The 15,178-nt window shown below is 48.8% G+C and overlaps 1 pseudogene; it reads left to right on the top strand.

Annotated features, from left to right (window-relative positions):
• The first annotated feature begins 9,848 nt into the window (after positions 1 to 9,848).
• Positions 9,849 to 10,530, top strand: LOC111167684 (DDB1- and CUL4-associated factor 16-like; annotated as a pseudogene).
• The last annotated feature ends 4,648 nt before the right edge of the window (positions 10,531 to 15,178 follow it).

The raw sequence follows: 15,178 nt of genomic DNA, 5'->3' as shown, positions 1-15,178 counted from the left end.
CCCACATGCCGCGGAGCGGCTGGGCCCGTGAGCCATGGCCGCTGAGCCTGTGCATCCGGAGCCTGTGCTCCGCAACGCGAGAAGCCACAACAGTGAGAGACACGCGTACCGCAAAAAAAAAAAAAAAAAGAATGAAGGAACAGGTTATTGTGCTGGGGGGAAGAGCGCCTTTATCTTTGAATTGATCCCATTGCTTTCCCGAAAGTCTCTGTATCTTCACGAAAGAGAAGAGAGTCTCCACGGCCCTGTGTGGTCGTGCTGCTCAGTAATAAGCGACCGTAAGAGTCACAGCTTATCACAGGCACCAACCAGCTCGGTCCTGAGACCCAACCAGCTGTGTTGGGGTCTTTCCAGCCCAGCTCTCTAGGCCTCATCTCACTAGATTTCTCTATGAAAATAAGGGTTCCCCCACCCCCACCCCCCCAGTGCTGACCTCTTCCCCACACAGCATGCCAGTTTCCCAACATCCCACCAAATGAACTCCTTATGAGCCCAACTTCTGGGTTTATCTTAGCTGAGAAGACATAGCAAGCCCTGGCCTTCAGTACTCAGCTGGTTCTCCCTTCCTGCCGCGTTTCAGCAGAGAAAGCTCACTTTGCCCTCTAGGGCGGGAAATGCGAAAGGCAGGGCGCAAAGCTGGGGAGAGGCCGCCACCAGCCCCTCACAGGCAGGCGCAGCGCCCACAGGGTGGCTGGCGGTCTTTCCATCCGCCCATGGAAATTCTAGACGCAGAAGGTGCCCGGACGAGCCTGCTTTCACGCCCTTGCCAACTGCCGTAAACCTGTTTCTGTCCCATTGGAGTTGCGACATGAAGCCAGAAATCTGGAAGAATTTAACACCCAGTCGGTTCAGACAGAGGAAAACATTGTTCAGAGTAAACACTGGAATCCCTCCCTCATCACCCAGGAATGTAGAGCCAGCGGGGAGGGATCAGCGCGGCTCTGCTAGGGCTGCCACGACAGGAGGGCCAGGAGGGGCTGTGGTCCAGCCTGGAGCCCGGCGCCGGGGGGCTTCTCCCTTCCCTCCGTCAAACCTGGGCCTCGGCTCCAGAACCCCGTTTGCTGGCAGGACCCTGCCTGCCTGCGGAGGCCTGCACGTCTGTGAACTTGGGAGGAGGCTGGAAGAGGCAAAGGGGGGACCTCGTGGAACCCAGAGGGGCTCAGGATGCTCTGGGACTTCCCATTTCCTTCAGCTGCACAGGCCGTGAAAGAGTCACTTTTCCTCGAGGAAGAAAGGAGGCTCTGTGTGCATGGCGAGGGCGCGATGCCCGCAACCTGGAGCCGCGTGTGCCGGGCGGGCTGTGGACGCCGGCATCCATCTGGCTCTGATGGAACCTTGACGGACTCCATCTCTCAAAAGCCACAGGCCAGGCCCCACCCCATTTCCTCTGGCCCTGGAGCGGGGAGACGAGGGACTGGCTTTCCCCAGGGCTACATGGGGGTCCCAGGAAGAGGGCACTGTGTCACCACGTCTCTCTGCCTAAAATTCTGCCTAAAGTCCACCCGCGAACATGCAGGCCTCACCTGAACTGCTAACGTTTCTGACAGTCAAGGTCAAGGAGGAAACCTGAGAGTCAGGAAGTCTTCAAGAAGGTGGTGCAGAGTCCGAAGACGGCTGCTTTGTCACAGGAAGCTCTGGTGGGGCTGCCAGGGAGCTTAGGGGCAGCAGCAAACCTGGCGACGGCCGCCCTGCGTGTCCCTGAGCCTCACCACAGCCCTCACCCCACTCTTGAGCCCCGAGGGATCCACAGAAGGCATATTTAAATGTACTTACTGATGCCTCCCACTGATGCCTTCCCTGCTCTCAGTGAGCGTATGACCCAGCCCAGAGGTCACCAAGGGTGGTCCAAGGGCCAGCGGCAGCGTCACCTGGAAGCTTGTTAGAAATGCATTTTCCCTGGTCCACCCTGGCCTAGCGCATTGGAAACTCTGGCACGGGGCCCAGGGACCTGTAGTTCAGCAAGCCTGCCAGGTAATGCTGGCACACAAGAAAGTGCTCGTCTGCCACCTCCCTCCCGCTGGGTAACAGAGAAAGACTGAAAGGTTAATAGTTGCTTCCGGGAAGTCGGAGAAATGGTGTGTGAATGTGTGTCTAGATTCAAAACTGCTGCACCAAACTCTGGTGTCCGTGGAAATTCTGATTCCGGTTTTAGAAACACTCTTTCCACCTCAGTTTGATCCCCCTTTACGGGTGGTTTCTAAAACTTTATTCTGAAGCTGAGGCAGGAGCAAGAAAACAGTGGGATTTCTTCTCACTTGGAGCCGCCCCCAGCCCTGGGCCATAGCAGCTCCCTCTGGAGGCCACTCTGAGGGGCTGGAGGCCCTGCTGCCCCCGGGGGGCTCTCACCTCACCTAATGCTTGCCGGGCAGCAAGGAGAGGATACAACCAGATTCTCTAACTGAGCTGACCTGTAAATTGAATTACCAACGGATAAAGTAAAATTTCATCCGTCCCGCTGGCAAACGACCTCCATGCGGCCCAGCTCCATCATCTACGCTGTAATTTGCTGCTTGCCTCGTCTGCTGGCAGCAATGGAACCCGCGGCCTCTCCTGAAACTCCCTCTTCCCTCAGCCCCATCCCTCCACTCTGTCCCAGTTTCACCGGCTCCTCGTCAGATCCCGCCCCCCCCCGCCCCGCTCCACCTTTAAAGCAAGAGGTCCTGGGCTCCCCTTCCTTTCCCCATCGGCACCCTCTCCCAGGGTGACCCCATCATTGTGCTGTGGCTCCCACCTGTGTGTCTCCAGCCCTGGGCTCTTCCCTGAAAGCCAGGCCCAGACGTCCTACCCCACCCTTCCCAGATGTTTTATAGGTGCCTCACAACTACCCTGTTCAAAACTGCTCAGAGCTACCCTGCTCTGATACACACACACACACACACACACACACACACACACCCCAAAACCTGCTCCTTCATTGGTCTTCCCCATTTCATTTAAGGGCACCACCCACAAACCATTTTCACAAAAAATGAGTCTTTTTTTTCTCTTTCCTTCATCCTCAAGATTCAATTTATCAAGTCATGTTAACTCAGCCTGTAGAAGTATCCTGAATCCGTCATTTCCTCTCCATTCTACTATGATGATAGGTGCTGCTGCTACTACCGTCCCTCCTAGTGAAGATGACGGTGAGAATAACAGCTCACGGCGTGGATGCCCGTGCTCTACACGTATTAACTCACTGAGTCCTCCCAACAAATGCAGGACTTACATGCTACTCTTCTCCCCTCTCACGGAGGTGCATCTGGGGGAGAGGAGCTCAGGGACTTGATCAAAGCCGTCCGTCCTCCAAGGGGGAGCTAAGACCTGGGCGCTGGGGAGCCGGCACCGGCTCCCAGCTGCCTCCGCACCCACAGGATGCTCTCATGACCTCTGACTGGCCTCCCCGCTCCTACCCTAGTCTCCATACGATTTACTTTATACACCCAGCAGCCTGAGTGGTCTCCCCAAACCATGCACCAGGACCCATGTCACCCCCCAACCTAGACATGCCTCCCCCAGGATTCCACAGAGTCCTGGAAGTGAAGCCCAAACTCTGACCAGGACTGCCTCTGCCTCTCAGATCTCTCTCTCTCCCTCTCTCTCTCCCTCCCTGTCTCTCTCCCCCTCCTCTCTCTTTAAGAATCACTAGCTTGGATGATTTCCTGGCCCCAGGTGACCATGAAAGTACTCTGTGAGAAGCTGTGTGCCACTCGCTCTGGTAGAGATGTGGCTGATGCTGTGAGAAAGGACCACCCAGCTCACCTGGGAGAAGAAAGAATCAGAGGGACTTCTAGGAGGAAATGGCACCTGAGTTTAGTTCTGAATAACATGTAGGCATTACAGAGACAAGGGAAGAAAAATAGGAAACGTGAGTAAAAGCAGGAAGTAGCAGGAAGTAGCATGACATGATTCTAAAAGTTAAAATCTATTTCAATATTGCTGAAGTGTAAAGTATAAAACCAAGATTAGCTGAAGGTAAGACTGAAGCCAGCACCAGATACCAGTCTCTTGAAAGATGAGTAGCAGGAAGCCAGGCTGAATGAGAGCAGGTGAGCCTGACATACTCAGAGAACTTCAAAAACTTTGGCCAACACATAGGGTACGCATAGGTGGATGGAGAGGGTCGTAGGGAGAAGTGAGTTTGTAAACAGGTAGAAGCCAAGCCATGAAGAGTCCCACCCTGGGGCTTTGTGCTACCTGTTTCCTCTGCCTAAAATATTCATGCTGCAAAGTTAGATCTTCACCTTGCAGGCACCATGGTATCTGTTGAATGACTTTAAGGAGAGAGAAGCATTATCAGCTTGGAAAGATCCCTGAGGCAGAGACCTATGGTTGTGCACCAAGGGTTTGTACTTCCTGTCCTTAGTGTCAGCCTGACACTGGGAATCAGTTGCCCAGCCAAGAACTCTATTTCCCCCACCTTGTATCCATCATAAGGTAGAGCCTTATGTCTGAGTTCTGGCTATGTGCAGACCTGGCCCATGAAAGCACCAATGTAACCCTTCATTCCCTTTTTTTCCCCATTCATAGGCTAAGAAGCAAAGGAATCCAAGGTCCCAAGAGATGCAGAGCCACAAGATAGAAGGAAACCTTGGACCACCACATGGCAGTTGACCACAAAACACCCAACTGAATTCTACAGGAGTGAGAAATGAACATCTATTGTGTTAAGTCCCTGATACGTGGAGAGTTATACACATATAACACCTCGGGATATCATAATAGATTCCTATGGCTTTGCTATGATCATGAACTGGAGGCCAACAGGACTGGCAGAGGGAGATCAGTAAATAAGCTGTTTAGCAACTGGGGGAAAAATTATGAGAAACTGAAGCAAGTTAGTGGCAGTGAGAATGAACAGAAGCGGACAGAAGGTGACCACAACTAACTATAAGGATGAAGGAGAGAGTGGAGTCTAGGAAGATGCTCGGGTCTCTGAATTGGGTGATGGAGACATGCAAAAGAGAAAGAGAGCAGGTTTGGGGAAAGGGTGCTTATCTTTATTGGGGGCATCATAGAAAAAGCAGGTAGTCGTGCCCACTGGACAGCTGTCCAGATGACCCTGGAATCCAAGATGGCAGCCATGGTTATAGGCACAGAGATTTGGTAAAAGATGAGGCCAAAGATTGTCATATGTCTCATTTTCATAGGGTGAGTTGAGAAGAGGGATGAGAACGGAACCATGAGAAAAATCAGCATTTAAGTCATGAGAGGCGAAGAGGAGACTGAGAGGAGGCCAGGCAGAAGAACTGAAGGAGCCGCCTCAGGAAGTCAAGAGAAATTACCTGCTGAGGAGACTGTGGTAAGATAAAACAATATGTGCTCCTTGTCCCCTGTTCCTGGCACAGAGCTCCTAAAGCCTTTGGAGCTTATTGCGTTTTGTGTGCTAATACGATTGCCAGTGGGGGAGCCCTTAATAGCTTCAGGATGGGGGCTGGTGGCAAGAAAGGTGGTCATTAGAAGGTTAGGACTTTTACCCCACCCCCAGCCCCTGGAGCAGGGAGAGGGGCTGGAGATTGAGTTCAATCACCAATGGCCAATGAGCTAATCGATGGTGGCTACATAAAGAAAACCGTAAAAATCCCTCAACGATGGGGTTCAGGGAGCGTCCAGGTTTGTGAACAATCCATGTGCTGGGGGTGGCACCCCTGGAGAGGGCATGGAAACCCTGTGTCACCCCCATCTCTTCCATTTGGCTGTATCTGACCTGTATCCTTTACAACAGTGATCACCAATCTTTTTGGCACTGGGGACCGGTTTCGTGGAAGATCATTTTTCCACCGGAGGCGGGGTGGGGGAAGGTTCAGGCGGTAATGCAAGCGATGGTAAGTGATGGGGAGCGGTGGGGAGCAGTGGGGAGCAATGGGGAGCGGTGGGGCACGGTGGGGAGCGACGGGGAGTGGTGGGGAGCGACGGGGAGCGGTGGGGAGTGGTGGTGAGTGGTGGTGAGCGGTGGGGAGCAGTGGGGAGCGACGGGGAGTGGTGGGGAGCGACGGGGAGTGGTAGGGAGCGGTGGGGAGTGGTGGGGAGCGACGGGGAGTGGTAGGGAGCGGTGGGGAGCGGCAGATGAAGCTTCGCTCGCTCGCCCACCGCTCACCTCCTGATGTGCGGGCCAGTTCCTAACAAGGCACCGACCAGTACCGGTCCACAGCCCAGGGGTTGGGGACCTCTGCTTTACAATAAACTGGTGAACATCAGTAAAGCATTTCCTGAGTTCTGTGAGCAAACCTAAGGAAGAGGTGATGGGAACCCCCAAATTTATAGCCAGTTAGTCAGAAGTAGAGGCAGCCCCTTGAACTGAAGTGGGAGCAGTCTTGTGGGGCTGAGCCCTCAATCTGTGGGATGTGATGCTCTCCAGGTAGACAGCATCTGAACTGAATTCATTTGTAGGACACCCAGCTGGGGGTGGAAGATGGAAGAATTGTCTGGTGTGCAAAGCCTCACACACTTGGTGTCAGAAAAAAGACATCACAGAGATGGACATGTTGAGGCCACAGAAACGTCAAGAAACTCAAGGACCAAATAAGCCTGCTGACGTTGACCCTAGGAGCAAGTTTGAGGGCAACTCCATAAGAGGACAGGGTGAAAGCCAGAATTTGGGGAGCTGTGGAGCTCATGGGAAAGGTGGGCATGGGGACAAGGACCGGGGTAACAAGTGTAAAGGGAGGCCCGTGAATGCCAGCACTGCCGCTAGAGGGACATGCTCCATGTCATTCATTCCTCGTCGCTGTACACCTATGACATAGTGTCCCTGTTCTGTAGGGGGAGAAATGAGCCTCAGAAACATCAAGCAACCCTCTCAAAGCCCTACATTTGTCAAGTGCTGAGGTTAGGATTCAATCTGATTCTAAAGCCAGTGCTCTTAACTAGTGTACAGTTGCCTCCCACCCACTATCCACGGATGCCAAACCCGCAGATACCGGGCCAACTGTAAGGAACTTGAGCATCCATGGATCTTGATAACCACGAGGGGTCCTAGAACAATCCCCCGCACACACGGAGGGAAGACTCTGACTGCATGTGTAGAAACCCAGGTGAATCTACAAATAAACTATTAGAATTAGTGAGTTTAGCAAGCTTGTTTGAAGCAAGGACAACATACCAAAATCAACTGCATTTCCATATACCAGCCAGAAACAAATGACTAAAAAGATACTGTTTACAATTGCCTCAGAAATGCCAAATGCAGGGATAAATCCAACAAAAGATGTGCAAGTCCTCTCTGTAGAAAAGTATACATTATTGAGAAAACATGTCTAGAAATCTAAATAAATGGAGGGATATGCCATGTTCACTGTAAAAATGACAGTTCTCCTAAACTGGGCTGTAGATTTGATGTCATCTCAACCCATCTAAGAGTGTCTGCAGAAACTCACAAGCTGATTCTAAAATGTGTTGAATATATGGACATAGGGCAAGCTAAGGATAGAGAAGGTAATCTTAAAGGTGGACAAACCTGAAGAATGCATTACGCCTGAGTTTCAAAACTTATAAAGCCAGAATAATTAGGACAGTGTAGAACTGGTACACAATTGATAAATAGACAAATGGCATAGAATAGAAAGCTCAGAAAAGACCCACTTCTCTATGGCTCTGCAGCACAGCGAGTGAAGAACATTATTTTCAAAAATGCTGCTAGAGCACTTGAATAATCATGTGGAAAAATCATGACATTTAACTCCTACCCTCTCACAGTACCCGAAAATCAGTTCCGGGTGGGTTGTCCTTCTGTATGTTAGAAGTAAGACAATAAAACTTCTAGAAGGTAAAATGGGAAACTATCTTCATGCCCTCAATGTAGGAAAAGATTTCTTAAAGTTAAGAATTTCTGTTCACTGAAACATGCCATTAAGAAAATAAAAAGTCAAACCTCGGTGTGGAAGCAGACTTTTGTAGTCCATATGACAGAAGAGGGTTTATACACAGAGTATATTTTAAAATTTTTAAAAATCCCTATAATTAACCAAAAAAAGAAAAGACAAAAAATAGAAAATTGGTCACGAGACTTTAGGTATATCACAAAAGATGATATTCCAAATGGCAAAATAAACAAAGGAAAAGGTACTCAACCTCTGGTAAATTCACATTAAAACCACCATGAGATAGCACTATACCCCACCACATGAATGGCTAAAATTTTTTAAGCTGACAAGTAGAAGGAAGACGTAGCGCAATGAGAAAGCTCATAACTGCCAGTGGGAATGAATTTGAAAACAGTTGGACCTCATCTACTGAACACAAACATACACCCACTCTTTGACCCGGCAACTCCACACCCAAGTTCAGAACCGTGTAACATGAAAACACACAGTCAAGAAGATTTATAACTTCATTACTTATAATATACCCCAAAACTGGAAATAAACCAAATATCCATCTAGGGTGAAATGGAGAAAATACACAGCAGTGCATTCATTCAATGGAACACTGCGTAGCAATGGAAATAAATAAGCTACACCTGTGTGCAACCACGCAACAGAATCTCACAAACAAAATACTGAAAGAAGCCAGGCACCAATGAGTATATGTAGTATAAGTCCATTTACATCAAGTTCAAAAACCAGGCAAAATACATATGATCCAGCAATCCCACTCCTGGGCATAAACCTGGAGAAGACTCTAATTCAAAAAGATACATACACCCCAATGTTTATTGCAGCACTATTTACAATAGCCAAGACATGGAAGCAACCTAAATGTGCATCGACAGAAGAATGGATAAACACTATGTGGTATATATATATATAATGGAATACTACTCAGCCATAAAAAAAGAATGAAATAATGTCCTTTGCAGCAACATGGATGGAGCCAGGTTATCATACAAAGCGAAGTAAGTCAGAAAGAGAAAGGCAAATACCACATGATATCACTTATATGTGGAATCTCAAATATGACACAAATGAACTTATCTACAGAACAGAAACAGACTCACAGACATAGAGAACAGACCTGTGGTTGCCAAGGGGGAGGACGGGGTGGGGAGGGATGGATTGGGAGTATGGGATTAGCAGATGCAAACTATTATATATAGGATGGATAAACAACGAGGTCCTACTGTAGAGCACAGGGAACTATATTCAATAACCTGTGATAAACCATCATGGAAAAGACTATGGGGAATGCGAGCCTTGCGGAGGAGCGACTGTTGGAACAGAGCTGGTGGCGCTAGGCTTAGTCAGGTCTTGCAGCTGGGAGTGAGGCAAGGAAGAAGAAAGGATCCTCCTTGGTCTTCTCATTCACAGGTTAAGCCTACCTTTCCAGATAGTGCAACAACTAAGTCACCAGTTTCCAAGGGCATTTGCACTACCTATGGAAAACACTGGATCTGTGCACACCAGACAGATCCTTGACAACTCGTCCCACCAACCCCCTGCACAAAAGTTGCTGCACCAGCAGACAAAGAAGGTGACCACTGACTTTCTTTTCATTACCAAATAGATATAATATCCCTGCCAACAAAAAAGAGTACACAAAGTGTCTCTTCATAATTTCACAACCAGTTAAGACCATGCTAGGAAAATCAGCTTGCCTAGATGAGGACCCCTTCTCTTCTTGGGTAGCCAGCATTTGAAGGAGAGACTCTGACCTGTGCTACTGATAAGTGACTAATTTTACACACTGAACTGGTCCTGAGAAGTGAGCTGTCTTCTTTGTAAGTGAAGAACATACAGCATAATCTTGAAGAACTGCACAGTGGTGCGAGCCAGAGGCATACTGTGTGTGTGTAACAGACTGAGAAACAGACAAATGAATCCTATTGAAAGGATTTCTCGTCTTCTGCTTCTGTTTGCCAGTGTTAGTGTTTTACTGGCTTATACTGGTACCTTTTTCTGGTACCTTTTTTTCTATACCATCGTTCTGTTCTAATGGGTCCTAGAAATCCCTCTCCTGACCCCTTATCAGAATCAGAAAGTGAGGAAGGAGAAAACGCTAAGAAAACACTGAATAAACGCTAACTACCTAAATGAAAGTTCTGGGGAAGAGTGGGATTCCTCTGAAGAAGAGGACCCTGTGGTGCCCAACCTAACACCTCTTGAGAGTCTTGCCTGGCAGGTTAAATGCCTTTTAAAATATCCTACAACTTGGAAACCTTTAAATCCTAATTCCTGGTTGTATCATGCTAAACTCTTGGATGCTAGCACACCAGTCCATATACTTCGAGAGACAGGACTAAGACATTGTGTACCCAAACTGGAACCAATTCCTGAGTGGCCTCCTCCAGGCTCTTGTGGAGTCCCACCTTTTCAAAAGCCCCTTATGAGTCCCAGCCGGCTTTCTAGAGATCATGCCACTTTAAATGGAGTACCGTACTTTGCCACCAAACAGTTAAGCCGAACATTGAGTACAGCCACTCCCATACCTGAGTACCTAAAACAAATTCCTAATTCGTGTGTTTCTGGTTGTTGCTGTGGCTGGTTAACTAAAACAGTTAAGGAAACAACCCGCACTGAACCCATCAACACTACTTACTCCTACACTGAGTTCCAAAAGGCAGTTAACAAACTCCTAACTTCATCAGTATAAAGATCCACCATTCCTTCTCATATCTCTTGCATTGCCAGTTGAGAAAGAAATGCAGTTCCACAGCCCACAGTCGAGAAACTAACATCTTCTCAACCAAACTATGCCCTGTCCTGATACGTCAAAATACGATCAAGTACTGAATATAATACCCAAGAGTCCTGTAACTCAACTACAGAAGATGTTCGCTGTGAGCATTCCCTTTGAAAGACCTAAAATGAGAACTTCAGTAGAGAATTAGTCAAAAGGGACCTTATTACAAGAATAAGTTGACTATTCTCCACACTCAGTTCTCCCCACAATTTACTCTGCCTATCTGATGGACTTAACTAGATACCTAATTATTAATGGGAAGGAAAAGGAGGCCACTACCCTATTTGTTATCCAACCTTCAGAACAGCCATTGTGGAAAGTGATAAGTTAGCTACTCCCAGTAATACCTTTCTGAGCATACTTTTCTCTGATATTCATTTCTAGGGAGGTAGTTGAATTAAATTGAATAACCAGATTTAAAAAATGGTGGGAATATGGATTTATCTCCCAGTTTTTATATTGGTAGACCTACATATGGCAGGCACCTTTTAGGAGTTCCTATTTTGGGGGGAGGGAGTGCAGTAGTAGCCTACACTACCCCAGACCTATTATGGGACCTGCAGTTATAGCATAAACATTTTATAGGCTCCCACCAGGCTGTCTCTAGCTAACCTGGCTTATAAGATCATACCTGGGGATTAAACAGACACCTGTTCTGTAGGGAATATATTTCCTGCATCTTGGCATCCAGACCTTAGTCAAGAGCAAATAAAACCCATTCCAAAGACCAATGGGAAAAAACTAAGAGAGCATTTATGCTAGTGGATTAAAGTATTTCATCTGTATGATGTTTCCTGGAGCAGTACTTCATGCACTTTCCACATCCATTGCAAACTTTTCAGGAACACTTCTAACTTTAAAGAAACTTACTACAGAAAATCTCAGCCTAATACAGTCTGAAGTTGAAGAGGTTTTTTAGCATCATTGCTTTTCTACATCTAGCTGTAGATTTTTCTTTTCTGGCTGAATAGAAATCATATGTATCCTTGTAAATGAGTCTTGCTGTGTTTATTTGGATGAGTCAAAACATAGAGATTAACATACATAAAATGCATGAGACCAGTAAGTCTTTTCACACACCTACAATAAAGAGTGAAACCTTTGTGTGATCCTGGTTAACTGGGCATCTAAAGGGAATCAGAAAACAGATTGTTAAAGATATATCATATATCCTTCCTTATTTTAGTTTTGCTTTTTCCTATTCTCCATAATTAAGTGCTGTATACACTGTGGCATCAAAAAATTGAAGCATTGGGGCTTCCCTGGTGGCGCAGTGGTTGCGAGTCCGCCTGCCGATGCAGGGGATACGGGTTCGTGCCCCGATCCGGGAGGATCCCGCGTGCCGCGGAGCGGCTGGGCCCGTAAGCCATGGCCGCTAAGCCTGCGCGTCCGGAGCCTGTGCTCCACAACGGGAGAGGCCACAACAGTGAGAGGCCCACGTACCACAAAAAAAAAAAAAAAAAAATTGAAGCATTAATGGAATCACAAATTCTATAAATGTATAGCAACTTTAAGGAGAGAGAAGAATGTTTATAACCTAATGAGTAGTTTCTGCTGAACCTTAGCGGTCTCCTCTTGAGGAAAAAGGAGGGAATTGTAGTGGGTAGAAAAAAATATTTGTTAATGGAAAATTGTTACTGAACTGAAACCATCTAATGTTAGTGTAACTGAATGTATCAGTAACTGTTCCTTTGTAGATGTCCTATGAAGTTGGTTTTTAAAATGTTACAAAAACCTCTTTCTTTCTTTCTTTCTTTCTTTTTTTTAGGGGAAGGTGGGAAGAGGTAGCGGGGTCTAAAAATTAAAATATGTTGATGCTTATGTAACCATAATATGTTCCTTTGTGTGTGTGTGTGTAAAAGTGCCTTGTTCATGAACACATTTTTGCTGTTCATTCCCAAAGGAAGCCTTTCCTCAGCTTCCCAGCTGAATAAACCAACAGCTTTGTACGTGCAAAAAAAAAAAAAAAAAGAATATGAAAAAGAATGTCTATATGTGTATAACTGAATCACTTTGCTGTACAGCAGAAATTAACACAACATTGTAAATGAACTATACTTCAATTTTAAAAAAAGCAGGCAAAATAGTGTTTAAGAACACACTTCCTCAGCGTAGAGCACGGGTATAATTGATTACCATAAATTCGAGAGAGCAGTTACCTCTAAGGGTTAAAGAAGATGGAAGTGATGGGAGGGGGCTGGAGGGGAGCTCCTGGGGGTAGCACTGTCCTACTTCCTGATGTGGATGGCTGTTGCCAGGCGTCCACTTTTGAAAAATCACAAAGATATAAAATGTATGCCTCAGTGCACTTGATGTATTGATATATCTCAATTTTTTTTTAATGCTTTTAAGATATAAGGATGGCAGGGCTAGAAAAAGGAGTAGGGAGGGTGGGCAGGACTGGAGCAAAAGATGGAAGGGAAAGGGGAAACGGAGGATTGTGGAGACTAACTGGGTGTCACCCACAACCCTGCCACTGGTGGTAAGGCCACCAGTCTGGGGTGGGTCTGGATGTGGGGGAGGGAGTCTCTTTAGCATCAGAGAGGAGACTTGGGAAGAAGGGTGTGGGATGAAGAAAAAAAAGGATCAGGTGTGGTGGAAAAATCAGAGGGCCATGGCGTCGGGGAGGGTCAGGGTCTCGGTGAGCCAGGGTGGCTGGAGAAGAACGCAGAGCCTGGAGACATCCTGTAGGCAGCCTCCCCCTCAGAGAAGCCCTGGCCACCAGCCAGTGACTTTTAGGCTATAATTAGCTAATTGGGTCTTGTCTCTCCACAGCCAAAACTAAGTGTCAAAAACCAGAACAAAGTCATTCTTTCCCATGTTCCTAAAAACCTTGAGGATTACAAAGGTGAAATAAACATTTATGCTAGAAATAAACAATGAAAATTGAAAATCAAAGTGGGCCAAGTATTTGCCAGGCAGCCGGCCTGACCTGCTCCACATTCCTGATGTCTGGTTTCAACCACGTGCTCCCCGCCAGTTGGCAACCCGTCCTTCCTTTCTCCTTGATTTCCCAGCACATTCCCCACAGCGCCAAGCCCTGTGAGCTCTGGGTTCGGCTCCCCATTTTCTCTCTCTGCAGCCCACTCCCCACCACGCATTCACCAGGGGCCACAAGGCATGACACTGGCCGGATCCAACTGGAAATGCCTTGTCATCAGCACCCTCCCGTCTTCCCGCACGTCTGTCTGTCCCGTCACCAGAAATGTGGTGTCCTGAGGAAAACAGGGACTGGGGACGTTGCCTGAGGTCCTGGGGAAGAAACAGGGGCCAGTAGCTGGTGGGAAAATCTGAACTGGCACACAGGCTGGCTGAGGTTTCAACAGTGAAGGGCCAACTCAGGAGCAGGCAAAGCAATATTAGAAGATCAAGCAGGCAACAGAGCCAGAGGTCAGAGGGCGACCAGGGACCAGGAACCCAATGCTACAGAGGCGTCCAGAGCTTGAACACTGGAGTCAGATGGCGCTGGGCTCCAGTCCTGGTTCTGTCATTTACCAGCTGTGTAACTTTGGGCAAGTTACCAACCTCTCTTGGCCTCATTTTTCTCTAGTGAAGTGAGGATGTGGATGGGCATGGGGATGGGGATGGGGGTGGGGAGGGGGTGTGGAGGGGGAGGGGTGGGGATGGAGGTGGGGAGGGGGTGGGGAGGGGGAGGGGGGAGGGGATGGAGGTGGGGAGGGGAGGGGAGGAGGAGGAGGGGTGGGGATGGAGATGAGGAGGGGGAGGGGAGGGGTGGGGAGGGGTGGTGGAGGTGGAGAGGAGGAGGGGATGGAGGTGGGGAGGGGGAGGGGAGGGGTGGGGGAGGGGGGTGGGGGAGGGGAGGGGAGGGGTGGGAGAGGGGGAGGGGTGGGGGAGGGGAGGGTGGGGGAGGGGAGGGGTGGGGGAGGGGATGAGGAGGGTGGGGTGGAGGTGGGGAGGGGGAGGGGGAGGGGATGGGGATGGGGTGAAGATCCATATGCCAGGCAAGCCTTCAGGTGTGAGAGGCTGATACATCTTTGTCGCATGAGATGCTGAGCCTGTTAAAGGCAGAGAGCAGCTCCTGGCCTGGGCTTGGTGTTTGGCACCTTCTACCTGCCCCTTTTGCTGGTCAGGGCTCATTCCCAACAGCACCAGCACAGCGGCTGGGTGTGTGAGCAATCTGGGTGCTTGGTGACCAGCCCGGGACGGAGAGCAGCTGTGCTGACGTCCACTTTCCACGTTCTGTCCCCTCCGCACGCCCCGCCCATTGGCCCTACTCCCTGCTCTCATCACCAGCATTTTCCAAATGTCCCTCCCTTTCTGCTTTCAAACATCCCCAAGTCTCCCCTCCCCTAGAAAATTCTTCTCTTGACCCCAAGCTTCCCTGACTTCTATTTTCCTCCTTTTCTCTGCCAAAACTCCCCAGGGAGCAGCCTGTACCAGCTGCCACTCCTTCCTCACTCCCCAAGGCCCAGCACTCCCCAAGGCCTGGCGCCCACTGACAGCCTCCGGGCGGGAAGGACAGAATGCACAGCCTCGGAGGGGCTCGAAAGTGGGAGGGTGGGCACACACCCATACGGGGATGCACACACAGGCACACACACATACACATGCACACACAGAC

The sequence above is a fragment of the Delphinapterus leucas genome, chromosome 19 (assembly GCF_059928025.1).
Source record: "Delphinapterus leucas isolate spDelLeu-1000000601 "Yukka" chromosome 19, BTC_Dleu_Yukka2, whole genome shotgun sequence".
NCBI lineage: Eukaryota > Metazoa > Chordata > Mammalia > Artiodactyla > Monodontidae > Delphinapterus > Delphinapterus leucas.
Note: the sequence above shows the minus strand (reverse complement) of the source record. Positions and strands in the feature narration are given on the sequence as shown.